This window comes from Anarhichas minor, unplaced genomic scaffold (genome assembly GCF_050575085.1).
Source record: "Anarhichas minor isolate MPS153535 unplaced genomic scaffold, ASM5057508v1 ptg000003l, whole genome shotgun sequence".
NCBI lineage: Eukaryota > Metazoa > Chordata > Actinopteri > Perciformes > Anarhichadidae > Anarhichas > Anarhichas minor.
Genome location: NW_027466449.1, coordinates 2,456,260 through 2,481,500, shown reverse-complemented (window position 1 = coordinate 2,481,500; position 25,241 = coordinate 2,456,260). Strand labels below are relative to the sequence as shown.

The 25,241-nt window shown below is 45.1% G+C and overlaps 1 protein-coding gene and 42 non-coding genes across 43 annotated transcripts in view; 42 read left to right on the top strand and 1 right to left on the bottom strand.

Annotated features, from left to right (window-relative positions):
* Window positions 1–25,241, bottom strand: part of sema3h (sema domain, immunoglobulin domain (Ig), short basic domain, secreted, (semaphorin) 3H) — a 114,074-nt gene that overhangs the window by 48,017 nt on the left and 40,816 nt on the right. The gene's annotated exons all lie outside the window — the stretch shown is intronic.
* trnar-ccu (transfer RNA arginine (anticodon CCU)) lies at window positions 926–998 on the top strand. The gene has a single exon. It is a non-coding gene; the product is annotated as a tRNA-Arg (tRNA).
* Window positions 1,005–1,076, top strand: trnam-cau (transfer RNA methionine (anticodon CAU)). The gene has a single exon. It is a non-coding gene; the product is annotated as a tRNA-Met (tRNA).
* trnar-ccu (transfer RNA arginine (anticodon CCU)) lies at window positions 2,057–2,129 on the top strand. The gene has a single exon. It is a non-coding gene; the product is annotated as a tRNA-Arg (tRNA).
* trnam-cau (transfer RNA methionine (anticodon CAU)) lies at window positions 2,136–2,207 on the top strand. The gene has a single exon. It is a non-coding gene; the product is annotated as a tRNA-Met (tRNA).
* trnam-cau (transfer RNA methionine (anticodon CAU)) lies at window positions 2,568–2,639 on the top strand. The gene has a single exon. It is a non-coding gene; the product is annotated as a tRNA-Met (tRNA).
* trnam-cau (transfer RNA methionine (anticodon CAU)) lies at window positions 2,992–3,063 on the top strand. Its single transcript has one exon. It is a non-coding gene; the product is annotated as a tRNA-Met (tRNA).
* Window positions 3,619–3,691, top strand: trnar-ccu (transfer RNA arginine (anticodon CCU)). Its single transcript has one exon. It is a non-coding gene; the product is annotated as a tRNA-Arg (tRNA).
* Window positions 3,698–3,769, top strand: trnam-cau (transfer RNA methionine (anticodon CAU)). The gene has a single exon. It is a non-coding gene; the product is annotated as a tRNA-Met (tRNA).
* On the top strand, window positions 4,182–4,254 carry trnar-ccu (transfer RNA arginine (anticodon CCU)). Its single transcript has one exon. It is a non-coding gene; the product is annotated as a tRNA-Arg (tRNA).
* On the top strand, window positions 4,261–4,332 carry trnam-cau (transfer RNA methionine (anticodon CAU)). The gene has a single exon. It is a non-coding gene; the product is annotated as a tRNA-Met (tRNA).
* Window positions 7,628–7,699, top strand: trnam-cau (transfer RNA methionine (anticodon CAU)). Its single transcript has one exon. It is a non-coding gene; the product is annotated as a tRNA-Met (tRNA).
* trnam-cau (transfer RNA methionine (anticodon CAU)) lies at window positions 8,052–8,123 on the top strand. Its single transcript has one exon. It is a non-coding gene; the product is annotated as a tRNA-Met (tRNA).
* On the top strand, window positions 8,743–8,814 carry trnam-cau (transfer RNA methionine (anticodon CAU)). Its single transcript has one exon. It is a non-coding gene; the product is annotated as a tRNA-Met (tRNA).
* Window positions 9,163–9,234, top strand: trnam-cau (transfer RNA methionine (anticodon CAU)). Its single transcript has one exon. It is a non-coding gene; the product is annotated as a tRNA-Met (tRNA).
* Window positions 9,862–9,933, top strand: trnam-cau (transfer RNA methionine (anticodon CAU)). Its single transcript has one exon. It is a non-coding gene; the product is annotated as a tRNA-Met (tRNA).
* On the top strand, window positions 10,286–10,357 carry trnam-cau (transfer RNA methionine (anticodon CAU)). The gene has a single exon. It is a non-coding gene; the product is annotated as a tRNA-Met (tRNA).
* Window positions 10,710–10,781, top strand: trnam-cau (transfer RNA methionine (anticodon CAU)). Its single transcript has one exon. It is a non-coding gene; the product is annotated as a tRNA-Met (tRNA).
* trnar-ccu (transfer RNA arginine (anticodon CCU)) lies at window positions 11,337–11,409 on the top strand. Its single transcript has one exon. It is a non-coding gene; the product is annotated as a tRNA-Arg (tRNA).
* trnam-cau (transfer RNA methionine (anticodon CAU)) lies at window positions 11,848–11,919 on the top strand. Its single transcript has one exon. It is a non-coding gene; the product is annotated as a tRNA-Met (tRNA).
* On the top strand, window positions 12,272–12,343 carry trnam-cau (transfer RNA methionine (anticodon CAU)). Its single transcript has one exon. It is a non-coding gene; the product is annotated as a tRNA-Met (tRNA).
* Window positions 12,971–13,042, top strand: trnam-cau (transfer RNA methionine (anticodon CAU)). The gene has a single exon. It is a non-coding gene; the product is annotated as a tRNA-Met (tRNA).
* On the top strand, window positions 13,395–13,466 carry trnam-cau (transfer RNA methionine (anticodon CAU)). Its single transcript has one exon. It is a non-coding gene; the product is annotated as a tRNA-Met (tRNA).
* Window positions 14,022–14,094, top strand: trnar-ccu (transfer RNA arginine (anticodon CCU)). Its single transcript has one exon. It is a non-coding gene; the product is annotated as a tRNA-Arg (tRNA).
* Window positions 14,101–14,172, top strand: trnam-cau (transfer RNA methionine (anticodon CAU)). Its single transcript has one exon. It is a non-coding gene; the product is annotated as a tRNA-Met (tRNA).
* Window positions 14,596–14,668, top strand: trnar-ccu (transfer RNA arginine (anticodon CCU)). Its single transcript has one exon. It is a non-coding gene; the product is annotated as a tRNA-Arg (tRNA).
* Window positions 16,219–16,290, top strand: trnam-cau (transfer RNA methionine (anticodon CAU)). The gene has a single exon. It is a non-coding gene; the product is annotated as a tRNA-Met (tRNA).
* trnam-cau (transfer RNA methionine (anticodon CAU)) lies at window positions 16,918–16,989 on the top strand. The gene has a single exon. It is a non-coding gene; the product is annotated as a tRNA-Met (tRNA).
* Window positions 17,617–17,688, top strand: trnam-cau (transfer RNA methionine (anticodon CAU)). The gene has a single exon. It is a non-coding gene; the product is annotated as a tRNA-Met (tRNA).
* trnam-cau (transfer RNA methionine (anticodon CAU)) lies at window positions 18,049–18,120 on the top strand. Its single transcript has one exon. It is a non-coding gene; the product is annotated as a tRNA-Met (tRNA).
* trnam-cau (transfer RNA methionine (anticodon CAU)) lies at window positions 18,473–18,544 on the top strand. Its single transcript has one exon. It is a non-coding gene; the product is annotated as a tRNA-Met (tRNA).
* trnar-ccu (transfer RNA arginine (anticodon CCU)) lies at window positions 19,100–19,172 on the top strand. Its single transcript has one exon. It is a non-coding gene; the product is annotated as a tRNA-Arg (tRNA).
* Window positions 19,179–19,250, top strand: trnam-cau (transfer RNA methionine (anticodon CAU)). The gene has a single exon. It is a non-coding gene; the product is annotated as a tRNA-Met (tRNA).
* trnam-cau (transfer RNA methionine (anticodon CAU)) lies at window positions 19,611–19,682 on the top strand. The gene has a single exon. It is a non-coding gene; the product is annotated as a tRNA-Met (tRNA).
* trnar-ccu (transfer RNA arginine (anticodon CCU)) lies at window positions 20,670–20,742 on the top strand. Its single transcript has one exon. It is a non-coding gene; the product is annotated as a tRNA-Arg (tRNA).
* trnam-cau (transfer RNA methionine (anticodon CAU)) lies at window positions 20,749–20,820 on the top strand. The gene has a single exon. It is a non-coding gene; the product is annotated as a tRNA-Met (tRNA).
* Window positions 21,181–21,252, top strand: trnam-cau (transfer RNA methionine (anticodon CAU)). The gene has a single exon. It is a non-coding gene; the product is annotated as a tRNA-Met (tRNA).
* trnar-ccu (transfer RNA arginine (anticodon CCU)) lies at window positions 21,808–21,880 on the top strand. Its single transcript has one exon. It is a non-coding gene; the product is annotated as a tRNA-Arg (tRNA).
* trnam-cau (transfer RNA methionine (anticodon CAU)) lies at window positions 21,887–21,958 on the top strand. The gene has a single exon. It is a non-coding gene; the product is annotated as a tRNA-Met (tRNA).
* On the top strand, window positions 22,319–22,390 carry trnam-cau (transfer RNA methionine (anticodon CAU)). Its single transcript has one exon. It is a non-coding gene; the product is annotated as a tRNA-Met (tRNA).
* On the top strand, window positions 23,025–23,096 carry trnam-cau (transfer RNA methionine (anticodon CAU)). The gene has a single exon. It is a non-coding gene; the product is annotated as a tRNA-Met (tRNA).
* trnam-cau (transfer RNA methionine (anticodon CAU)) lies at window positions 23,889–23,960 on the top strand. The gene has a single exon. It is a non-coding gene; the product is annotated as a tRNA-Met (tRNA).
* trnam-cau (transfer RNA methionine (anticodon CAU)) lies at window positions 24,595–24,666 on the top strand. The gene has a single exon. It is a non-coding gene; the product is annotated as a tRNA-Met (tRNA).

Sequence of the window (25,241 nt, the reverse complement as noted above, 5' to 3'; positions counted from 1 at the left end):
CTGTCTGGCCTCGAAAGCCAGGTATCATGGGTTCGAATCCCACATGGAGAGACAGACAGCAGAGTGGCGCAGCGAAGCGTGCTGGGCCCATAACCCAGAGGTCGATGGATCGAAACCATCCTCTGCTATCTGTATTTTAACTGTATTCTTCCACTGCAATCTAACTGACAAAATCTTGGATCAAACCAACAACTGTAGTCACTCTGAATGAGTTAACGGAGTGATCCACGGAGTGGTCAGTGGTGCATACAAAGATTTTTGAGCACCACAGCATTGTTATTGCTTTGCGACGAAGACTTCTGAGAACCATAGCATTGTTGCTACGAAACATTGATGCATTGATGCATTTGTCTTATGTTGTCCATATTTGCAGTGCTTTGCTTTGACATGTTTGCTCAATGCTGTTTATTGCCCACTTGGAGAGACAGACAGCAGAGTAGCGCAGCGGAAGCGTGCTGGGCCCATAACCCAGAGGTCGATGGATCGAAACCATCCTCTGCTAACTGTATTTTAACTGTATTCTTCCACTGCAATCTAACTGACAAAATCTTGGATCAAACCAACAACTGTAGTCACTCTGAATGGGTTAACGGAGTGATCCACGGAGTGGTCAGTGGTGCATACAAAGATTTTTGAGCACCACAGCATTGTTATTGCTTTGCGACAACAACTTCTGAGCACTATAGCATTGTACGATACATCAATGCATTTGCTTCTGAGCACTAGAGCATAGTTTTTGCTTCGCGACATCAATGTATTGGTGTCATGTTCCCCATACTCTCAGTGCATACAAAGACTTCTGAGTCCCATATGGGGTGATGAAAAGCAGAGTAGCGGAGCGGAATATCATTCATTGTATGTCAGTCCACATGTTAGGAACAACAGTCCCTGATGCAAACAGGAACTCTCAAAACCCACAATCGGAGCCCCAGTGGCCTAATGGATAAGGCACTGGCCTCCTAAGCCAGGGATTGTGGGTTCGAGTCCCATCTGGGGTGATTTAAAGCAGAGTGGCGCAGCGGAAGCGTGCTGGGCCCATAACCCAGAGGTCGATGGATCGAAACCATCCTCTGCTATCTGTATTTTAACTGTATTCTTCCACTGCAATCTAACTGACAAAATCTTGGATCAAACCAACAACTGTAGTCACTCTGAATGAGTTAACGGAGTGATCCACGGAGTGGTCAGTGGTGCATACAAAGATTTTTGAGCACCACAGCATTGTTATTGCTTTGCGACGAAGACTTCTGAGAACCATAGCATTGTTGCTACGAAACATTGATGCATTTGTCTTATGTTGTCCATATTTGCAGTGCTTTGCTTTGACATGTTTGCTCAATGCTGTTTATTGCCCACTGTGGATTGTCTTTGCTGTCTGGCCTCGAAAGCCAGGTATCGTGGGTTCGAAACCCACATGGAGAGACAGACAGCAGAGTAGCGCAGCGGGAAGCGTGCTGGGCCCATAACCCAGAGGTCGATGGATCGAAACCATCCTCTGCTAACAGCATTTCAGACTAGTACACTGCATTCAAATTGACACAGTGACATGGATTAAACCAACCCTGAATGGGTTAACGGAGTGATCAACAGAGTCATTTGAAAACAGTATGAGTCTACTTGATAATGACTCCCTAGTGGCTTAGTAATGGGGTGTTAAAAGGGGAATTTTGCTCGCTTGACAATAGTTTCGACAAATCATTGATTGGATGTCAGCCTACACTGCAGATGTCGGGAAAAACAGTCAGTGCTGCATACAAAGACCTCTGAGCACTATAGCATTGTTATTGCTTTGCGACGACAACTTCTGAGCACTATAGCATTGTACGATACATCAATGCATTTGCTTCTGAGCACTAGAGCATAGTTTTTGCTTCGCGACATCAATGTATTGGTCTCATGTTCCCCATACTCTCAGTGCATACAAAGACTTCTGAGTCCCATATGGGGTGATGAAAAGCAGAGTAGCGGAGCGGAATATCATTCATTGTATGTCAGTCCACATGTTAGGAACAACAGTCCCTGATGCAAACAGGAACTCTCAAAACCCACAATCGGAGCCCCAGTGGCCTAATGGATAAGGCACTGGCCTCCTAAGCCAGGGATTGTGGGTTCGAGTCCCATCTGGGGTGATTTAAAGCAGAGTGGCGCAGCGGAAGCGTGCTGGGCCCATAACCCAGAGGTCGATGGATCGAAACCATCCTCTGCTATCTGTATTTTAACTGTATTCTTCCACTGCAATCTAACTGACAAAATCTTGGATCAAACCAACAACTGTAGTCACTCTGAATGGGTTAACGAAGTGATCCACGGAGTGGTCAGTGGTGCATACAAAGATTTTTGAGCACCACAGCATTGTTATTGCTTTGCGACGAAGACTTCTGAGAACCATAGCATTGTTGCTACGAAACATTGATGCATTGATGCATTTGTCTTATGTTGTCCATATTTGCAGTGCTTTGCTTTGACATGTTTGCTCAATGCTGTTTATTGCCCACTGTGGATTGTCTTTGCTGTCTGGCCTCGAAAGCCAGGTATCGTGGGTTCGAAACCCACATGGAGAGACAGACAGCAGAGTGGCGCAGCGGAAGCGTGCTGGGCCCATAACCCAGAGGTCGATGGATCGAAACCATCCTCTGCTAACTGTATTTTAACTGTATTCTTCCACTGCAATCTAACTGACAAAATCTTGGATCAAACCAACAGCTGTAGTCACTCTGAATGAGTTAACGGAGTGATCCACGGAGTGGTCAGTGGTGCATACAAAGATTTTTGAGCACCACAGCATTGTTATTGCTTTGCGACGAAGACTTCTGAGAACCATAGCATTGTTGCTACGAAACATTGATGCATTTGTCTTATGTTGTCCATATTTTCAGTGCTTTGCTTTGACATGTTTGCTCAATGCTGTTTATTGCCCACTGTGGATTGTCTTTGCTGTCTGGCCTCGAAAGCCAGGTATCATGGGTTCGAATCCCACATGGAGAGACAGACAGCAGAGTGGCGCAGCGGAAGCGTGCTGGGCCCATAACCCAGAGGTCGATGGATCGAAACCATCCTCTGCTAACAGCATTTCAGACTAGTACACTGCATTCAAATTGACACAGTGACATGGATTAAACCAACCCTGAATGGGTTAACGGAGTGATCAACAGAGTCATTTGAAATCAGTATGAGTCTACTTGATAATGACTCCCTAGTGGCTTAGTAATGGGGTGTTAAAAGGGGAATTTTGCTCGCTTGACAATAGTTTCGACAAATCATTGATTGGATGTCAGCCTACACTGCAGATGTCGGGAAAAACAGTCAGTGCTGCATACAAAGACCTCTGAGCACTATAGCATTGTTATTGCTTTGCGACGACAACTTCTGAGCACTATAGCATTGTACGATACATCAATGCATTTGCTTCTGAGCACTAGAGCATAGTTTTTGCTTCGCGACATCAATGTATTGGTGTCATGTTCCCCATACTCTCAGTGCATACAAAGACTTCTGAGTCCCATATGGGGTGATGAAAAGCAGAGTAGCGGAGCGGAATATCATTCATTGTATGTCAGTCCACATGTTAGGAACAACAGTCCCTGATGCAAACAGGAACTCTCAAAACCCACAATCGGAGCCCCAGTGGCCTAATGGATAAGGCACTGGCCTCCTAAGCCAGGGATTGTGGGTTCGAGTCCCATCTGGGGTGATTTAAAGCAGAGTGGCGCAGCGGAAGCGTGCTGGGCCCATAACCCAGAGGTCGATGGATCGAAACCATCCTCTGCTATCTGTATTCTTCCACTGCAATCTAACTGACAAAATCTTGGATCAAACCAACAACTGTAGTCACTCTGAATGGGTTAACGGAGTGATCCACGGAGTGGTCAGTGGTGCATACAAAGATTTTTGAGCACCACAGCATTGTTATTGCTTTGCGACGACAACTTCTGAGCACTATAGCATTGTACGATACATCAATGCATTTGCTTCTGAGCACTAGAGCATAGTTTTTGCTTCGCGACATCAATGTATTGGTGTCATGTTCCCCATACTCTCAGTGCATACAAAGACTTCTGAGTCCCATATGGGGTGATGAAAAGCAGAGTAGCGGAGCGGAATATCATTCATTGTATGTCAGTCCACATGTTAGGAACAACAGTCCCTGATGCAAACAGGAACTCTCAAAACCCACAATCGGAGCCCCAGTGGCCTAATGGATAAGGCACTGGCCTCCTAAGCCAGGGATTGTGGGTTCGAGTCCCATCTGGGGTGATTTAAAGCAGAGTGGCGCAGCGGAAGCGTGCTGGGCCCATAACCCAGAGGTCGATGGATCGAAACCATCCTCTGCTATCTGTATTTTAACTGTATTCTTCCACTGCAATCTAACTGACAAAATCTTGGATCAAACCAACAACTGTAGTCACTCTGAATGGGTTAACGAAGTGATCCACGGAGTGGTCAGTGGTGCATACAAAGATTTTTGAGCACCACAGCATTGTTATTGCTTTGCGACGAAGACTTCTGAGAACCATATCATTGTTGCTACGAAACATTGATGCATTTGTCTTATGTTGTCCATATTTTCAGTGCTTTGCTTTGACATGTTTGCTCAATGCTGTTTATTGCCCACTGTGGATTGTCTTTGCTGTCTGGCCTCGAAAGCCAGGTATCATGGGTTCGAATCCCACATTGAGAGACAGACAGCAGAGTGGCACAGCGGAAGCGTGCTGGGCCCATAACCCAGAGGTCGATGGATCGAAACCATCCTCTGCTAACAGCATTTCAGACTAGTACACTGCATTCAAATTGACAAAGTGACATGGATTAAACCAACCCTGAATGGGTTAACGGAGTGATCAACAGAGTCATTTGAAAACAGTATGAGTCTACTTGATAATGACTCCCTAGTGGCTTAGTAATGGGGTGTTAAAAGGGGAATTTTGCTCGCTTGACAATAGTTTCGACAAATCATTGATTGGATGTCAGCCTACACTGCAGATGTCGGGAAAAACAGTCAGTGCTGCATACAAAGACCTCTGAGCACTATAGCATTGTTATTGCTTTGCGACGACAACTTCTGAGCACTATAGCATTGTACGATACATCAATGCATTTGCTTCTGAGCACTAGAGCATAGTTTTTGCTTCGCGACATCAATGTATTGGTCTCATGTTCCCCATACTCTCAGTGCATACAAAGACTTCTGAGTCCCATATGGGGTGATGAAAAGCAGAGTAGTTGCTACGAAACATTGATGCATTTGTCTTATGTTGTCCATATTTTCAGTGCTTTGCTTTGACATGTTTGCTCAATGCTGTTTATTGCCCACTGTGGATTGTCTTTGCTGTCTGGCCTCGAAAGCCAGGTATCATGGGTTCGAATCCCACATGGAGAGACAGACAGCAGAGTGGCGCAGCGAAGCGTGCTGGGCCCATAACCCAGAGGTCGATGGATCGAAACCATCCTCTGCTATCTGTATTTTAACTGTATTCTTCCACTGCAATCTAACTGACAAAATCTTGGATCAAACCAACAACTGTAGTCACTCTGAATGGGTTAACGGAGTGATCCACGGAGTGGTCAGTGGTTCATACAAAGATTTTTGAGCACCACAGCATTGTTATTGCTTTGCGACGAAAACTACTGAGAACCATAGCATTGTTGCTACGAAACATTGATGCATTTGTCTTATGTTGTCCATATTTTCAGTGCTTTGCTTTGACATGTTTGCTCAATGCTGTTTATTGCCCACTGTGGATTGTCTTTGCTGTCTGGCCTCGAAAGCCAGGTATCATGGGTTCGAATCCCACATTGAGAGACAGACAGCAGAGTGGCACAGCGGAAGCGTGCTGGGCCCATAACCCAGAGGTCGATGGATCGAAACCATCCTCTGCTAACAGCATTTCAGACTAGTACACTGCATTCAAATTGACAAAGTGACATGGATTAAACCAACCCTGAATGGGTTAACGGAGTGATCAACAGAGTCATTTGAAAACAGTATGAGTCTACTTGATAATGACTCCCTAGTGGCTTAGTAATGGGGTGTTAAAAGGGGAATTTTGCTCGCTTGACAATAGTTTCGACAAATCATTGATTGGATGTCAGCCTACACTGCAGATGTCGGGAAAAACAGTCAGTGCTGCATACAAAGACCTCTGAGCACTATAGCATTGTTATTGCTTTGCGACGACAACTTCTGAGCACTATAGCATTGTACGATACATCAATGCATTTGCTTCTGAGCACTAGAGCATAGTTTTTGCTTCGCGACATCAATGTATTGGTCTCATGTTCCCCATACTCTCAGTGCATACAAAGACTTCTGAGTCCCATATGGGGTGATGAAAAGCAGAGTAGTTGCTACGAAACATTGATGCATTTGTCTTATGTTGTCCATATTTTCAGTGCTTTGCTTTGACATGTTTGCTCAATGCTGTTTATTGCCCACTGTGGATTGTCTTTGCTGTCTGGCCTCGAAAGCCAGGTATCATGGGTTCGAATCCCACATGGAGAGACAGACAGCAGAGTGGCGCAGCGAAGCGTGCTGGGCCCATAACCCAGAGGTCGATGGATCGAAACCATCCTCTGCTATCTGTATTTTAACTGTATTCTTCCACTGCAATCTAACTGACAAAATCTTGGATCAAACCAACAACTGTAGTCACTCTGAATGGGTTAACGGAGTGATCCACGGAGTGGTCAGTGGTTCATACAAAGATTTTTGAGCACCACAGCATTGTTATTGCTTTGCGACGAAAACTACTGAGAACCATAGCATTGTTGCTACGAAACATTGATGCATTTGTCTTATGTTGTCCATATTTTCAGTGCTTTGCTTTGACATGTTTGCTCAATGCTGTTTATTGCCCACTGTGGATTGTCTTTGCTGTCTGGCCTCGAAAGCCAGGTATCATGGGTTCGAATCCCACATTGAGAGACAGACAGCAGAGTGGCACAGCGGAAGCGTGCTGGGCCCATAACCCAGAGGTCGATGGATCGAAACCATCCTCTGCTAACAGCATTTCAGACTAGTACACTGCATTCAAATTGACAAAGTGACATGGATTAAACCAACCCTGAATGGGTTAACGGAGTGATCAACAGAGTCATTTGAAAACAGTATGAGTCTACTTGATAATGACTCCCTAGTGGCTTAGTAATGGGGTGTTAAAAGGGGAATTTTGCTCGCTTGACAATAGTTTCGACAAATCATTGATTGGATGTCAGCCTACACTGCAGATGTCGGGAAAAACAGTCAGTGCTGCATACAAAGACCTCTGAGCACTATAGCATTGTTATTGCTTTGCGACGACAACTTCTGAGCACTATAGCATTGTACGATACATCAATGCATTTGCTTCTGAGCACTAGAGCATAGTTTTTGCTTCGCGACATCAATGTATTGGTCTCATGTTCCCCATACTCTCAGTGCATACAAAGACTTCTGAGTCCCATATGGGGTGATGAAAAGCAGAGTAGTTGCTACGAAACATTGATGCATTTGTCTTATGTTGTCCATATTTTCAGTGCTTTGCTTTGACATGTTTGCTCAATGCTGTTTATTGCCCACTGTGGATTGTCTTTGCTGTCTGGCCTCGAAAGCCAGGTATCATGGGTTCGAATCCCACATGGAGAGACAGACAGCAGAGTGGCGCAGCGGAAGCGTGCTGGGCCCATAACCCAGAGGTCGATGGATCGAAACCATCCTCTGCTATCTGTATTTTAACTGTATTCTTCCACTGCAATCTAACTGACAAAATCTTGGATCAAACCAACAACTGTAGTCACTCTGAATGGGTTAACGGAGTGATCCACGGAGTGGTCAGTGGTTCATACAAAGATTTTTGAGCACCACAGCATTGTTATTGCTTTGCGACGAAAACTACTGAGAACCATAGCATTGTTGCTACGAAACATTGATGCATTTGTCTTATGTTGTCCATATTTTCAGTGCTTTGCTTTGACATGTTTGCTCAATGCTGTTTATTGCCCACTGTGGATTGTCTTTGCTGTCTGGCCTCGAAAGCCAGGTATCATGGGTTCGAATCCCACATGGAGAGACAGACAGCAGAGTGGCGCAGCGGAAGCGTGCTGGGCCCATAACCCAGAGGTCGATGGATCGAAACCATCCTCTGCTAACAGCATTTCAGACTAGTACACTGCATTCACAGTGACATGGATTAAACCAACCCTGAATGGGTTAACGGAGTGATCAACAGAGTCATTTGAAATCAGTATGAGTCTACTTGATAATGACTCCCTAGTGGCTTAGTAATGGGGTGTTAAAAGGGGAATTTTGCTCGCTTGACAATAGTTTCGACAAATCATTGATTGGATGTCAGCCTACACTGCAGATGTCGGGAAAAACAGTCAGTGCTGCATACAAAGACCTCTGAGCACTATAGCATTGTTATTGCTTTGCGACGACAACTTCTGAGCACTATAGCATTGTACGATACATCAATGCATTTGCTTCTGAGCACTAGAGCATAGTTTTTGCTTCGCGACATCAATGTATTGGTCTCATGTTCCCCATACTCTCAGTGCATACAAAGACTTCTGAGTCCCATATGGGGTGATGAAAAGCAGAGTAGTTGCTACGAAACATTGATGCATTTGTCTTATGTTGTCCATATTTGCAGTGCTTTGCTTTGACATGTTTGCTCAATGCTGTTTATTGCCCACTGTGGATTGTCTTTGCTGTCTGGCCTCGAAAGCCAGGTATCGTGGGTTCGAAACCCACATGGAGAGACAGACAGCAGAGTGGCGCAGCGGAAGCGTGCTGGGCCCATAACCCAGAGGTCGATGGATCGAAACCATCCTCTGCTAACTGTATTTTAACTGTATTCTTCCACTGCAATCTAACTGACAAAATCTTGGATCAAACCAACAGCTGTAGTCACTCTGAATGAGTTAACGGAGTGATCCACGGAGTGGTCAGTGGTGCATACAAAGATTTTTGAGCACCACAGCATTGTTATTGCTTTGCGACGAAGACTTCTGAGAACCATAGCATTGTTGCTACGAAACATTGATGCATTTGTCTTATGTTGTCCATATTTTCAGTGCTTTGCTTTGACATGTTTGCTCAATGCTGTTTATTGCCCACTGTGGATTGTCTTTGCTGTCTGGCCTCGAAAGCCAGGTATCATGGGTTCGAATCCCACATAGACAGACAGCAGAGTGGCGCAGCGGAAGCGTGCTGGGCCCATAACCCAGAGGTCGATGGATCGAAACCATCCTCTGCTAACAGCATTTCAGACTAGTACACTGCATTCAAATTGACACAGTGACATGGATTAAACCAACCCTGAATGGGTTAACGGAGTGATCAACAGAGTCATTTGAAAACAGTATGAGTCTACTTGATAATGATTCCCTAGTGGCTTAGTAATGGGGTGTTAAAAGGGGAATTTTGCTCGCTTGACAATAGTTTCGACAAATCATTGATTGGATGTCAGCCTACACTGCAGATGTCGGGAAAAACAGTCAGTGCTGCATACAAAGACCTCTGAGCACTATAGCATTGTTATTGCTTTGCGACGACAACTTCTGAGCACTATAGCATTGTACGATACATCAATGCATTTGCTTCTGAGCACTAGAGCATAGTTTTTGCTTCGCGACATCAATGTATTTGTCTCATGTTCCCCATACTCTCAGTGCATACAAAGACTTCTGAGTCCCATATGGGGTGATGAAAAGCAGAGTAGTTGCTACGAAACATTGATGCATTTGTCTTATGTTGTCCATATTTTCAGTGCTTTGCTTTGACATGTTTGCTCAATGCTGTTTATTGCCCACTGTGGATTGTCTTTGCTGTCTGGCCTCGAAAGCCAGGTATCATGGGTTCGAATCCCACATGGAGAGACAGACAGCAGAGTGGCGCAGCGGAAGCGTGCTGGGCCCATAACCCAGAGGTCGATGGATCGAAACCATCCTCTGCTATCTGTATTTTAACTGTATTCTTCCACTGCAATCTAACTGACAAAATCTTGGATCAAACCAACAACTGTAGTCACTCTGAATGGGTTAACGGAGTGATCCACGGAGTGGTCAGTGGTTCATACAAAGATTTTTGAGCACCACAGCATTGTTATTGCTTTGCGACGAAAACTACTGAGAACCATAGCATTGTTGCTACGAAACATTGATGCATTTGTCTTATGTTGTCCATATTTTCAGTGCTTTGCTTTGACATGTTTGCTCAATGCTGTTTATTGCCCACTGTGGATTGTCTTTGCTGTCTGGCCTCGAAAGCCAGGTATCATGGGTTCGAATCCCACATGGAGAGACAGACAGCAGAGTGGCGCAGCGGAAGCGTGCTGGGCCCATAACCCAGAGGTCGATGGATCGAAACCATCCTCTGCTATCTGTATTTTAACTGTATTCTTCCACTGCAATCTAACTGACAAAATCTTGGATCAAACCAACAACTGTAGTCACTCTGAATGGGTTAACGGAGTGATCCACGGAGTGGTCAGTGGTTCATACAAAGATTTTTGAGCACCACAGCATTGTTATTGCTTTGCGACGAAAACTACTGAGAACCATAGCATTGTTGCTACGAAACATTGATGCATTTGTCTTATGTTGTCCATATTTTCAGTGCTTTGCTTTGACATGTTTGCTCAATGCTGTTTATTGCCCACTGTGGATTGTCTTTGCTGTCTGGCCTCGAAAGCCAGGTATCATGGGTTCGAATCCCACATGGAGAGACAGACAGCAGAGTGGCGCAGCGGAAGCGTGCTGGGCCCATAACCCAGAGGTCGATGGATCGAAACCATCCTCTGCTAACAGCATTTCAGACTAGTACACTGCATTCAAATTGACACAGTGACATGGATTAAACCAACCCTGAATGGGTTAACGGAGTGATCAACAGAGTCATTTGAAATCAGTATGAGTCTACTTGATAATGACTCCCTAGTGGCTTAGTAATGGGGTGTTAAAAGGGGAATTTTGCTCGCTTGACAATAGTTTTGACAAATCATTGATTGGATGTCAGCCTACACTGCAGATGTCGGGAAAAACAGTCAGTGCTGCATACAAAGACCTCTGAGCACTATAGCATTGTTATTGCTTTGCGACGACAACTTCTGAGCACTATAGCATTGTACGATACATCAATGCATTTGCTTCTGAGCACTAGAGCATAGTTTTTGCTTCGCGACATCAATGTATTGGTCTCATGTTCCCCATACTCTCAGTGCATACAAAGACTTCTGAGTCCCATATGGGGTGATGAAAAGCAGAGTAGCGGAGCGGAATATCATTCATTGTATGTCAGTCCACATGTTAGGAACAACAGTCCCTGATGCAAACAGGAACTCTCAAAACCCACAATCGGAGCCCCAGTGGCCTAATGGATAAGGCACTGGCCTCCTAAGCCAGGGATTGTGGGTTCGAGTCCCATCTGGGGTGATTTAAAGCAGAGTGGCGCAGCGGAAGCGTGCTGGGCCCATAACCCAGAGGTCGATGGATTGAAACCATCCTCTGCTATCTGTATTTTAACTGTATTCTTCCACTGCAATCTAACTGACAAAATCTTGGATCAAACCAACAACTGTAGTCACTCTGAATGGGTTAACGGAGTGATCCACGGAGTGGTCAGTGGTGCATACAAAGATTTTTGAGCACCACAGCATTGTTATTGCTTTGCGACGAAGACTTCTGAGAACCATAGCATTGTTGCTACGAAACATTGATGCATTGATGCATTTGTCTTATGTTGTCCATATTTGCAGTGCTTTGCTTTGACATGTTTGCTCAATGCTGTTTATTGCCCACTGTGGATTGTCTTTGCTGTCTGGCCTCGAAAGCCAGGTATCGTGGGTTCGAAACCCACATGGAGAGACAGACAGCAGAGTGGCGCAGCGGAAGCGTGCTGGGCCCATAACCCAGAGGTCGATGGATCGAAACCATCCTCTGCTAACTGTATTTTAACTGTAGTCTTCCACTGCAATCTAACTGACAAAATCTTGGATCAAACCAACAGCTGTAGTCACTCTGAATGAGTTAACGGAGTGATCCACGGAGTGGTCAGTGGTGCATACAAAGATTTTTGAGCACCACAGCATTGTTATTGCTTTGCGACGAAGACTTCTGAGAACCATAGCATTGTTGCTACGAAACATTGATGCATTTGTCTTATGTTGTCCATATTTTCAGTGCTTTGCTTTGACATGTTTGCTCAATGCTGTTTATTGCCCACTGTGGATTGTCTTTGCTGTCTGGCCTCGAAAGCCAGGTATCATGGGTTCGAATCCCACATGGAGAGACAGACAGCAGAGTGGCGCAGCGGAAGCGTGCTGGGCCCATAACCCAGAGGTCGATGGATCGAAACCATCCTCTGCTAACAGCATTTCAGACTAGTACACTGCATTCAAATTGACACAGTGACATGGATTAAACCAACCCTGAATGGGTTAACGGAGTGATCAACAGAGTCATTTGAAATCAGTATGAGTCTACTTGATAATGACTCCCTAGTGGCTTAGTAATGGGGTGTTAAAAGGGGAATTTTGCTCGCTTGACAATAGTTTCGACAAATCATTGATTGGATGTCAGCCTACACTGCAGATGTCGGGAAAAACAGTCAGTGCTGCATACAAAGACCTCTGAGCACTATAGCATTGTTATTGCTTTGCGACGACAACTTCTGAGCACTATAGCATTGTACGATACATCAATGCATTTGCTTCTGAGCACTAGAGCATAGTTTTTGCTTCGCGACATCAATGTATTGGTCTCATGTTCCCCATACTCTCAGTGCATACAAAGACTTCTGAGTCCCATATGGGGTGATGAAAAGCAGAGTAGTTGCTACGAAACATTGATGCATTTGTCTTATGTTGTCCATATTTTCAGTGCTTTGCTTTGACATGTTTGCTCAATGCTGTTTATTGCCCACTGTGGATTGTCTTTGCTGTCTGGCCTCGAAAGCCAGGTATCGTGGGTTCGAAACCCACATGGAGAGACAGACAGCAGAGTGGCGCAGCGGAAGCGTGCTGGGCCCATAACCCAGAGGTCGATGGATCGAAACCATCCTCTGCTAACTGTATTTTAACTGTAGTCTTCCACTGCAATCTAACTGACAAAATCTTGGATCAAACCAACAGCTGTAGTCACTCTGAATGAGTTAACGGAGTGATCCACGGAGTGGTCAGTGGTGCATACAAAGATTTTTGAGCACCACAGCATTGTTATTGCTTTGCGACGAAGACTTCTGAGAACCATAGCATTGTTGCTACGAAACATTGATGCATTTGTCTTATGTTGTCCATATTTTCAGTGCTTTGCTTTGACATGTTTGCTCAATGCTGTTTATTGCCCACTGTGGATTGTCTTTGCTGTCTGGCCTCGAAAGCCAGGTATCATGGGTTCGAATCCCACATGGAGAGACAGACAGCAGAGTGGCGCAGTGGAAGCGTGCTGGGCCCATAACCCAGAGGTCGATGGATCGAAACCATCCTCTGCTAACAGCATTTCAGACTAGTACACTGCATTCAAATTGACACAGTGACATGGATTAAACCAACCCTGAATGGGTTAACGGAGTGATCAACAGAGTCATTTGAAATCAGTATGAGTCTACTTGATAATGACTCCCTAGTGGCTTAGTAATGGGGTGTTAAAAGGGGAATTTTGCTCGCTTGACAATAGTTTCGACAAATCATTGATTGGATGTCAGCCTACACTGCAGATGTCGGGAAAAACAGTCAGTGCTGCATACAAAGACCTCTGAGCACTATAGCATTGTTATTGCTTTGCGACGACAACTTCTGAGCACTATAGCATTGTACGATACATCAATGCATTTGCTTCTGAGCACTAGAGCATAGTTTTTGCTTCGCGACATCAATGTATTGGTGTCATGTTCCCCATACTCTCAGTGCATACAAAGACTTCTGAGTCCCATATGGGGTGATGAAAAGCAGAGTAGCGGAGCGGAATATCATTCATTGTATGTCAGTCCACATGTTAGGAACAACAGTCCCTGATGCAAACAGGAACTCTCAAAACCCACAATCGGAGCCCCAGTGGCCTAATGGATAAGGCACTGGCCTCCTAAGCCAGGGATTGTGGGTTCGAGTCCCATCTGGGGTGATTTAAAGCAGAGTGGCGCAGCGGAAGCGTGCTGGGCCCATAACCCAGAGGTCGATGGATCGAAACCATCCTCTGCTATCTGTATTTTAACTGTATTCTTCCACTGCAATCTAACTGACAAAATCTTGGATCAAACCAACAACTGTAGTCACTCTGAATGGGTTAACGGAGTGATCCACGGAGTGGTCAGTGGTGCATACAAAGATTTTTGAGCACCACAGCATTGTTATTGCTTTGCGACGACAACTTCTGAGCACTATAGCATTGTACGATACATCAATGCATTTGCTTCTGAGCACTAGAGCATAGTTTTTGCTTCGCGACATCAATGTATTGGTGTCATGTTCCCCATACTCTCAGTGCATACAAAGACTTCTGAGTCCCATATGGGGTGATGAAAAGCAGAGTAGCGGAGCGGAATATCATTCATTGTATGTCAGTCCACATGTTAGGAACAACAGTCCCTGATGCAAACAGGAACTCTCAAAACCCACAATCGGAGCCCCAGTGGCCTAATGGATAAGGCACTGGCCTCCTAAGCCAGGGATTGTGGGTTCGAGTCCCATCTGGGGTGATTTAAAGCAGTGGCGCAGCGGAAGCGTGCTGGGCCCATAACCCAGAGGTCGATGGATCGAAACCATCCTCTGCTATCTGTATTTTAACTGTATTCTTCCACTGCAATCTAACTGACAAAATCTTGGATCAAACCAACAACTGTAGTCACTCTGAATGGGTTAACGAAGTGATCCACGGAGTGGTCAGTGGTGCATACAAAGATTTTTGAGCACCACAGCATTGTTATTGCTTTGCGACGAAGACTTCTGAGAACCATATCATTGTTGCTACGAAACATTGATGCATTTGTCTTATGTTGTCCATATTTTCAGTGCTTTGCTTTGACATGTTTGCTCAATGCTGTTTATTGCCCACTGTGGATTGTCTTTGCTGTCTGGCCTCGAAAGCCAGGTATCATGGGTTCGAATCCCACATTGAGAGACAGACAGCAGAGTGGCACAGCGGAAGCGTGCTGGGCCCATAACCCAGAGGTCGATGGATCGAAACCATCCTCTGCTAACAGCATTTCAGACTAGTACACTGCATTCAAATTGACAAAGTGACATGGATTAAACCAACCCTGAATGGGTTAACGGAGTGATCAACAGAGTCATTTGAAAACAGTATGAGTCTACTTGATAATGACTCCCTAGTGGCTTAGTAATGGGGTGTTAAAAGGGGAATTTTGCTCGCTTGACAATAGTTTCGACAAATCATTGATTGGATGTCAGCCTACACTGCAGATGTCGGGAAAAACAGTCAGTGCTGCATACAAAGACCTCTGAGCACTATAGCATTGTTATTGCTTTGCGACGACAACTTCTGAGCACTATAGCATTGTACGATACATCAATGCATTTGCTTCTGAGCACTAGAGCATAGTTTTTGCTTCGCGACATCAATGTATTGGTCTCATGTTCCCCATACTCTCAGTGCATACAAAGACTTCTGAGTCCCATATGGGGTGATGAAAAGCAGAGTAGTTGCTACGAAACATTGATGCATTTGTCTTATGTTGTCCATATTTTCAGTGCTTTGCTTTGACATGTTTGCTCAATGCTGTTTATTGCCCACTGTGGATTGTCTTTGCTGTCTGGCCTCGAAAGCCAGGTATCATGGGTTCGAATCCCACATGGAGAGACAGACAGCAGAGTGGCGCAGCGAAGCGTGCTGGGCCCATAACCCAGAGGTCGATGGATCGAAACCATCCTCTGCTATCTGTATTTTAACTGTATTCTTCCACTGCAATCTAACTGACAAAATCTTGGATCAAACCAACAACTGTAGTCACTCTGAATGGGTTAACGGAGTGATCCACGGAGTGGTCAGTGGTTCATACAAAGATTTTTGAGCACCACAGCATTGTTATTGCTTTGCGACGAAAACTACTGAGAACCATAGCATTGTTGCTACGAAACATTGATGCATTTGTCTTATGTTGTCCATATTTTCAGTGCTTTGCTTTGACATGTTTGCTCAATGCTGTTTATTGCCCACTGTGGATTGTCTTTGCTGTCTGGCCTCGAAAGCCAGGTATCATGGGTTCGAATCCCACATGGAGAGACAGACAGCAGAGTGGCGCAGCGGAAGCGTGCTGGGCCCATAACCCAGAGGTCGATGGATCGAAACCATCCTCTGCTAACAGCATTTCAGACTAGTACACTGCATTCAAATTGACACAGTGACATGGATTAAACCAACCCTGAATGGGTTAACGGAGTGATCAACAGAGTCATTTGAAATCAGTATGACTCTACTTGATAATGACTCCCTAGTGGCTTAGTAATAGGGTGTTAAAAGGGGAATTTTGCTCGCTTGACAATAGTTTCGACAAATCATTGATTGGATGTCAGCCTACACTGCAGATGTCGGGAAAAACAGTCAGTGCTGCATACAAAGACCTCTGAGCACTATAGCATTGTTATTGCTTTGCGACGACAACTTCTGAGCACTATAGCATTGTACGATACATCAATGCATTTGCTTCTGAGCACTAGAGCATAGTTTTTGCTTCGCGACATCAATGTATTGGTCTCATGTTCCCCATACTCTCAGTGCATACAAAGACTTCTGAGTCCCATATGGGGTGATGAAAAGCAGAGTAGTTGCTACGAAACATTGATGCATTTGTCTTATGTTGTCCATATTTGCAGTGCTTTGCTTTGACATGTTTGCTCAATGCTGTTTATTGCCCACTGTGGATTGTCTTTGCTGTCTGGCCTCGAAAGCCAGGTATCATGGGTTCGAATCCCACATGGAGAGACAGACAGCAGAGTGGCGCAGCGGAAGCGTGCTGGGCCCATAACCCAGAGGTCGATGGATCGAAACCATCCTCTGCTAACAGCATTTCAGACTAGTACACTGCATTCAAATTGACACAGTGACATGGATTAAACCAACCCTGAATGGGTTAACGGAGTGATCAACAGAGTCATTTGAAATCAGTATGAGTCTACTTGATAATGACTCCCTAGTGGCTTAGTAATGGGGTGTTAAAAGGGGAATTTTGCTCGCTTGACAATAGTTTCGACAAATCATTGATTGGATGTCAGCCTACACTGCAGATGTCGGGAAAAACAGTCAGTGCTGCATACAAAGACCTCTGAGCACTATAGCATTGTTATTGCTTTGCGACGACAACTTCTGAGCACTATAGCATTGTACGATACATCAATGCATTTGCTTCTGAGCACTAGAGCATAGTTTTTGCTTCGCGACATCAATGTATTGGTCTCATGTTCCCCATACTCTCAGTGCATACAAAGACTTCTGAGTCCCATATGGGGTGATGAAAAGCAGAGTAGTTGCTACGAAACATTGATGCATTTGTCTTATGTTGTCCATATTTGCAGTGCTTTGCTTTGACATGTTTGCTCAATGCTGTTTATTGCCCACTGTGGATTGTCTTTGCTGTCTGGCCTCGAAAGCCAGGTATCGTGGGTTCGAAACCCACATGGAGAGACAGACAGCAGAGTGGCGCAGCGGAAGCGTGCTGGGCCCATAACCCAGAGGTCGATGGATCGAAACCATCCTCTGCTATCTGTATTTTAACTGTATTCTTCCACTGCAATCTAACTGACAAAATCTTGGATCAAACCAACAACTGTAGTCACTCTGAATGGGTTAACGGAGTGATCCACGGAGTGGTCAGTGGTGCATGCAAAGATTTTTGAGCACCACAGCATTGTTATTGCTTTGCGACGAAGACTTCTGAGAACCATAGCATTGTTGCTACGAAACATTGATGCATTGATGCATTTGTCTTATGTTGTCCATATTTGCAGTGCTTTGCTTTGACATGTTTGCTCAATGCTGTTTATTGCCCACTGTGTATTGTCTTTGCTGTCTGGCCTCGAAAGCCAGGTATCGTGGGTTCGAAACCCACATGGAGAGACAGACAGCAGAGTGGCGCAGCGGAAGCGTGCTGGGCCCATAACCCAGAGGTCGATGGATCGAAACCATCCTCTGCTAACTGTATTTTAACTGTAGTCTTCCACTGCAATCTAACTGACAAAATCTTGGATCAAACCAACAGCTGTAGTCACTCTGAATGAGTTAACGGAGTGATCCACGGAGTGGTCAGTGGTGCATACAAAGATTTTTGAGCACCACAGCATTGTTATTGCTTTGCGACGAAGACTTCTGAGAACCATAGCATTGTTGCTACGAAACATTGATGCATTTGTCTTATGTTGTCCATATTTTCAGTGCTTTGCTTTGACATGTTTGCTCAATGCTGTTTATTGCCCACTGTGGATTGTCTTTGCTGTCTGGCCTCGAAAGCCAGGTATCGTGGGTTCGAATCCCACATGGAGAGACAGACAGCAGAGTGGCGCAGCGGAAGCGTGCTGGGCCCATAACCCAGAGGTCGATGGATCGAAACCATCCTCTGCTAACAGCATTTCAGACTAGTACACTGCATTCAAATTGACAAAGTGACATGGATTAAACCAACCCTGAATGGGTTAACGGAGTGATCAACAGAGTCATTTGAAATCAGTATGAGTCTACTTGATAATGACTCCCTAGTGGCTTAGTAATGGGGTGTTAAAAGGGGAATTTTGCTCGCTTGACAATAGTTTCGACAAATCATTGATTGGATGTCAGCCTACACTGCAGATGTCGGGAAAAACAGTCAGTGCTGCATACAAAGACCTCTGAGCACTATAGCATTGTTATTGCTTTGCGACGACAACTTCTGAGCACTATAGCATTGTACGATACATCAATGCATTTGCTTCTGAGCACTAGAGCATAGTTTTTGCTTCGCGACATCAATGTATTGGTCTCATGTTCCCCATACTCTCAGTGCATACAAAGACTTCTGAGTCCCATATGGGGTGATGAAAAGCAGAGTAGCGGAGCGGAATATCATTCATTGTATGTCAGTCCACATGTTAGGAACAACAGTCCCTGATGCAAACAGGAACTCTCAAAACCCACAATCGGAGCCCCAGTGGCCTAATGGATAAGGCACTGGCCTCCTAAGCCAGGGATTGTGGGTTCGAGTCCCATCTGGGGTGATTTAAAGCAGAGTGGCGCAGCGGAAGCGTGCTGGGCCCATAACCCAGAGGTCGATGGATCGAAACCATCCTCTGCTATCTGTATTTTAACTGTATTCTTCCACTGCAATCTAACTGACAAAATCTTGGATCAAACCAACAACTGTAGTCACTCTGAATGGGTTAACGGAGTGATCCACGGAGTGGTCAGTGGTGCATACAAAGATTTTTGAGCACCACAGCATTGTTATTGCTTTGCGACGAAGACTTCTGAGAACCATAGCATTGTTGCTACGAAACATTGATGCATTGATGCATTTGTCTTATGTTGTCCATATTTGCAGTGCTTTGCTTTGACATGTTTGCTCAATGCTGTTTATTGCCCACTGTGGATTGTCTTTGCTGTCTGGCCTCGAAAGCCAGGTATCGTGGGTTCGAAACCCACATGGAGAGACAGACAGCAGAGTGGCGCAGCGGAAGCGTGCTGGGCCCATAACCCAGAGGTCGATGGATCGAAACCATCCTCTGCTAACTGTATTTTAACTGTAGTCTTCCACTGCAATCTAACTGACAAAATCTTGGATCAAACCAACAACTGTAGTCACTCTGAATGGGTTAACGGAGTGATCCACGGAGTGGTCAGTGGTGCATACAAAGATTTTTGAGCACCACAGCATTGTTATTGCTTTGCGACGAAGACTTCTGAGAACCATAGCATTGTTGCTACGAAACATTGATGCATTGATGCATTTGTCTTATGTTGTCCATATTTGCAGTGCTTTGCTTTGACATGTTTGCTCAATGCTGTTTATTGCCCACTGTGGATTGTCTTTGCTGTCTGGCCTCGAAAGCCAGGTATAGTGGGTTCGAAACCCACATGGAGAGACAGACAGCAGAGTGGTGCAGCGGAAGCGTGCTGGGCCCATAACCCAGAGGTCGATGGATCGAAACCATCCTCTGCTAACAGCATTTCAGACTAGTACACTGCATTCAAATTGACACAGTGACATGGATTAAACCAACCCTGAATGGGTTAACGGAGTGATCAACAGAGTCATTTGAAATCAGTATGAGTCTACTTGATAATGACTCCCTAGTGGCTTAGTAATGGGGTGTTAAAAGGGGAATTTTGCTCGCTTGACAATAGTTTCGACAAATCATTGATTGGATGTCAGCCTACACTGCAGATGTCGGGAAAAACAGTCAGTGCTGCATACAAAGACCTCTGAGCACTATAGCATTGTTATTGCTTTGCGACGACAACTTCTGAGCACTATAGCATTGTACGATACATCAATGCATTTGCTTCTGAGCACTAGAGCATAGTTTTTGCTTCGCGACATCAATGTATTGGTCTCATGTTCCCCATACTCTCAGTGCATACAAAGACTTCTGAGTCCCATATGGGGTGATGAAAAGCAGAGTAGCGGAGCGGAATATCATTCATTGTATGTCAGTCCACATGTTAGGAACAACAGTCCCTGATGCAAACAGGAACTCTCAAAACCCACAATCGGAGCCCCAGTGGCCTAATGGATAAGGCACTGGCCTCCTAAGCCAGGGATTGTGGGTTCGAGTTCCATCTGGGGTGATTTAAAGCAGAGTGGCGCAGCGGAAGCGTGCTGGGCCCATAACCCAGAGGTCGATGGATCGAAACCATCCTCTGCTATCTGTATTTTAACTGTATTCTTCCACTGCAATCTAACTGACAAAATCTTGGATCAAACCAACAACTGTAGTCACTCTGAATGGGTTAACGGAGTGATCCACGGAGTGGTCAGTGGTGCATACAAAGATTTTTGAGCACCACAGCATTGTTATTGCTTTGCGACGAAGACTTCTGAGAACCATAGCATTGTTGCTACGAAACATTGATGCATTGATGCATTTGTCTTATGTTGTCCATATTTGCAGTGCTTTGCTTTGACATGTTTGCTCAATGCTGTTTATTGCCCACTGTGGATTGTCTTTGCTGTCTGGCCTCGAAAGCCAGGTATAGTGGGTTCGAAACCCACATGGAGAGACAGACAGCAGAGTGGCGCAGCGGAAGCGTGCTGGGCCCATAACCCAGAGGTCGATGGATCGAAACCATCCTCTGCTAACAGCATTTCAGACTAGTACACTGCATTCAAATTGACACAGTGACATGGATTAAACCAACCCTGAATGGGTTAACGGAGTGATCAACAGAGTCATTTGAAATCAGTATGAGTCTACTTGATAATGACTCCCTAGTGGCTTAGTAATGGGGTGTTAAAAGGGGAATTTTGCTCGCTTGACAATAGTTTCGACAAATCATTGATTGGATGTCAGCCTACACTGCAGATGTCGGGAAAAACAGTCAGTGCTGCATACAAAGACCTCTGAGCACTATAGCATTGTTATTGCTTTGCGACGACAACTTCTGAGCACTATAGCATTGTACGATACATCAATGCATTTGCTTCTGAGCACTAGAGCATAGTTTTTGCTTCGCGACATCAATGTATTGGTCTCATGTTCCCCATACTCTCAGTGCATACAAAGACTTCTGAGTCCCATATGGGGTGATGAAAAGCAGAGTAGCGGAGCGGAATATCATTCATTGTATGTCAGTCCACATGTTAGGAACAACAGTCCCTGATGCAAACAGGAACTCTCAAAACCCACAATCGGAGCCCCAGTGGCCTAATGGATAAGGCACTGGCCTCCTAAGCCAGGGATTGTGGGTTCGAGTCCCATCTGGGGTGATTTAAAGCAGAGTGGCGCAGCGGAAGCGTGCTGGGCCCATAACCCAGAGGTCGATGGATCGAAACCATCCTCTGCTATCTGTATTTTAACTGTATTCTTCCACTGCAATCTAACTGACAAAATCTTGGATCAAACCAACAACTGTAGTCACTCTGAATGGGTTAACGGAGTGATCCACGGAGTGGTCAGTGGTGCATACAAAGATTTTTGAGCACCACAGCATTGTTATTGCTTTGCGACGAAGACTTCTGAGAACCATAGCATTGTTGCTACGAAACATTGATGCATTGATGCATTTGTCTTATGTTGTCCATATTTGCAGTGCTTTGCTTTGACATGTTTGCTCAATGCTGTTTATTGCCCACTGTGGATTGTCTTTGCTGTCTGGCCTCGAAAGCCAGGTATCGTGGGTTCGAAACCCACATGGAGAGACAGACAGCAGAGTGGCGCAGCGGAAGCGTGCTGGGCCCATAACCCAGAGGTCGATGGATCGAAACCATCCTCTGCTAACAGCATTTCAGACTAGTACACTGCATTCAAATTGACACAGTGACATGGATTAAACCAACCCTGAATGGGTTAACGGAGTGATCAACAGAGTCATTTGAAATCAGTATGAGTCTACTTGATAATGACTCCCTAGTGGCTTAGTAATGGGGTGTTAAAAGGGGAATTTTGCTCGCTTGACAATAGTTTCGACAAATCATTGATTGGATGTCAGCCTACACTGCAGATGTCGGGAAAAACAGTCAGTGCTGCATACAAAGACCTCTGAGCACTATAGCATTGTTATTGCTTTGCGACGACAACTTCTGAGCACTATAGCATTGTACGATACATCAATGCATTTGCTTCTGAGCACTAGAGCATAGTTTTTGCTTCGCGACATCAATGTATTGGTCTCATGTTCCCCATACTCTCAGTGCATACAAAGACTTCTGAGTCCCATATGGGGTGATGAAAAGCAGAGTAGCGGAGCGGAATATCATTCATTGTATGTCAGTCCACATGTTAGGAACAACAGTCCCTGATGCAAACAGGAACTCTCAAAACCCACAATCGGAGCCCCAGTGGCCTAATGGATAAGGCACTGGCCTCCTAAGCCAGGGATTGTGGGTTCGAAACCCACATGGCGAGATTTAAAGCAGAGTGGCGCAGCGGAAGCGTGCTGGGCCCATAACCCAGAGGTCGATGGATCGAAACCATCCTCTGCTATCTGTATTTTAACTGTATTCTTCCACTGCAATCTAACTGACAAAATCTTGGATCAAACCAACAACTGTAGTCACTCTGAATGGGTTAACAGAGTGATCCACGGAGTGGTCAGTGGTGCATACAAAGATTTTTGAGCACCACAGCATTGTTATTGCTTTGCGACGAAGACTTCTGAGAACCATAGCATTGTTGCTACGAAACATTGATGCATTGATGCATTTGTCTTATGTTGTCCATATTTGCAGTGCTTTGCTTTGACATGTTTGCTCAATGCTGTTTATTGCCCACTGTGGATTGTCTTTGCTGTCTGGCCTCGAAAGCCAGGTATCGTGGGTTCGAAACCCACATGGAGAGACAGACAGCAGAGTGACGCAGCGGAAGCGTGCTGGGCCCATAACCCAGAGGTCGATGGATCGAAACCATCCTCTGCTAACTGTATTTTAACTGTAGTCTTCCACTGCAATCTAACTGACAAAATCTTGGATCAAACCAACAACTGTAGTCACTCTGAATGGGTTAACGGAGTGATCCACGGAGTGGTCAGTGGTGCATACAAAGATTTTTGAGCACCACAGCATTGTTATTGCTTTGCGACGAAGACTTCTGAGAACCATAGCATTGTTGCTACGAAACATTGATGCATTGATGCATTTGTCTTATGTTGTCCATATTTGCAGTGCTTTGCTTTGACATGTTTGCTCAATGCTGTTTATTGCCCACTGTGGATTGTCTTTGCTGTCTGGCCTCGAAAGCCAGGTATCGTGGGTTCGAAACCCACATGGAGAGACAGACAGCAGAGTGGCGCAGCGGAAGCGTGCTGGGCCCATAACCCAGAGGTCGATGGATCGAAACCATCCTCTGCTAACAGCATTTCAGACTAGTACACTGCATTCAAATTGACACAGTGACATGGATTAAACCAACCCTGAATGGGTTAACGGAGTGATCAACAGAGTCATTTGAAATCAGTATGAGTCTACTTGATAATGACTCCCTAGTGGCTTAGTAATGGGGTGTTAAAAGGGGAATTTTGCTCGCTTGACAATAGTTTCGACAAATCATTGATTGGATGTCAGCCTACACTGCAGATGTCGGGAAAAACAGTCAGTGCTGCATACAAAGACCTCTGAGCACTATAGCATTGTTATTGCTTTGCGACGACAACTTCTGAGCACTATAGCATTGTACGATACATCAATGCATTTGCTTCTGAGCACTAGAGCATAGTTTTTGCTTCGCGACATCAATGTATTGGTCTCATGTTCCCCATACTCTCAGTGCATACAAAGACTTCTGAGTCCCATATGGGGTGATGAAAAGCAGAGTAGCGGAGCGGAATATCATTCATTGTATGTCAGTCCACATGTTAGGAACAACAGTCCCTGATGCAAACAGGAACTCTCAAAACCCACAATCGGAGCCCCAGTGGCCTAATGGATAAGGCACTGGCCTCCTAAGCCAGGGATTGTGGGTTCGAAACCCACATGGCGAGATTTAAAGCAGAGTGGCGCAGCGGAAGCGTGCTGGGCCCATAACCCAGAGGTCGATGGATCGAAACCATCCTCTGCTATCTGTATTTTAACTGTATTCTTCCACTGCAATCTAACTGACAAAATCTTGGATCAAACCAACAACTGTAGTCACTCTGAATGGGTTAACAGAGTGATCCACGGAGTGGTCAGTGGTGCATACAAAGATTTTTGAGCACCACAGCATTGTTATTGCTTTGCGACGAAGACTTCTGAGAACCATAGCATTGTTGCTACGAAACATTGATGCATTGATGCATTTGTCTTATGTTGTCCATATTTGCAGTGCTTTGCTTTGACATGTTTGCTCAATGCTGTTTATTGCCCACTGTGGATTGTCTTTGCTGTCTGGCCTCGAAAGCCAGGTATCGTGGGTTCGAAACCCACATGGAGAGACAGACAGCAGAGTGACGCAGCGGAAGCGTGCTGGGCCCATAACCCAGAGGTCGATGGATCGAAACCATCCTCTGCTAACTGTATTTTAACTGTAGTCTTCCACTGCAATCTAACTGACAAAATCTTGGATCAAACCAACAACTGTAGTCACTCTGAATGGGTTAACGGAGTGATCCACGGAGTGGTCAGTGGTGCATACAAAGATTTTTGAGCACCACAG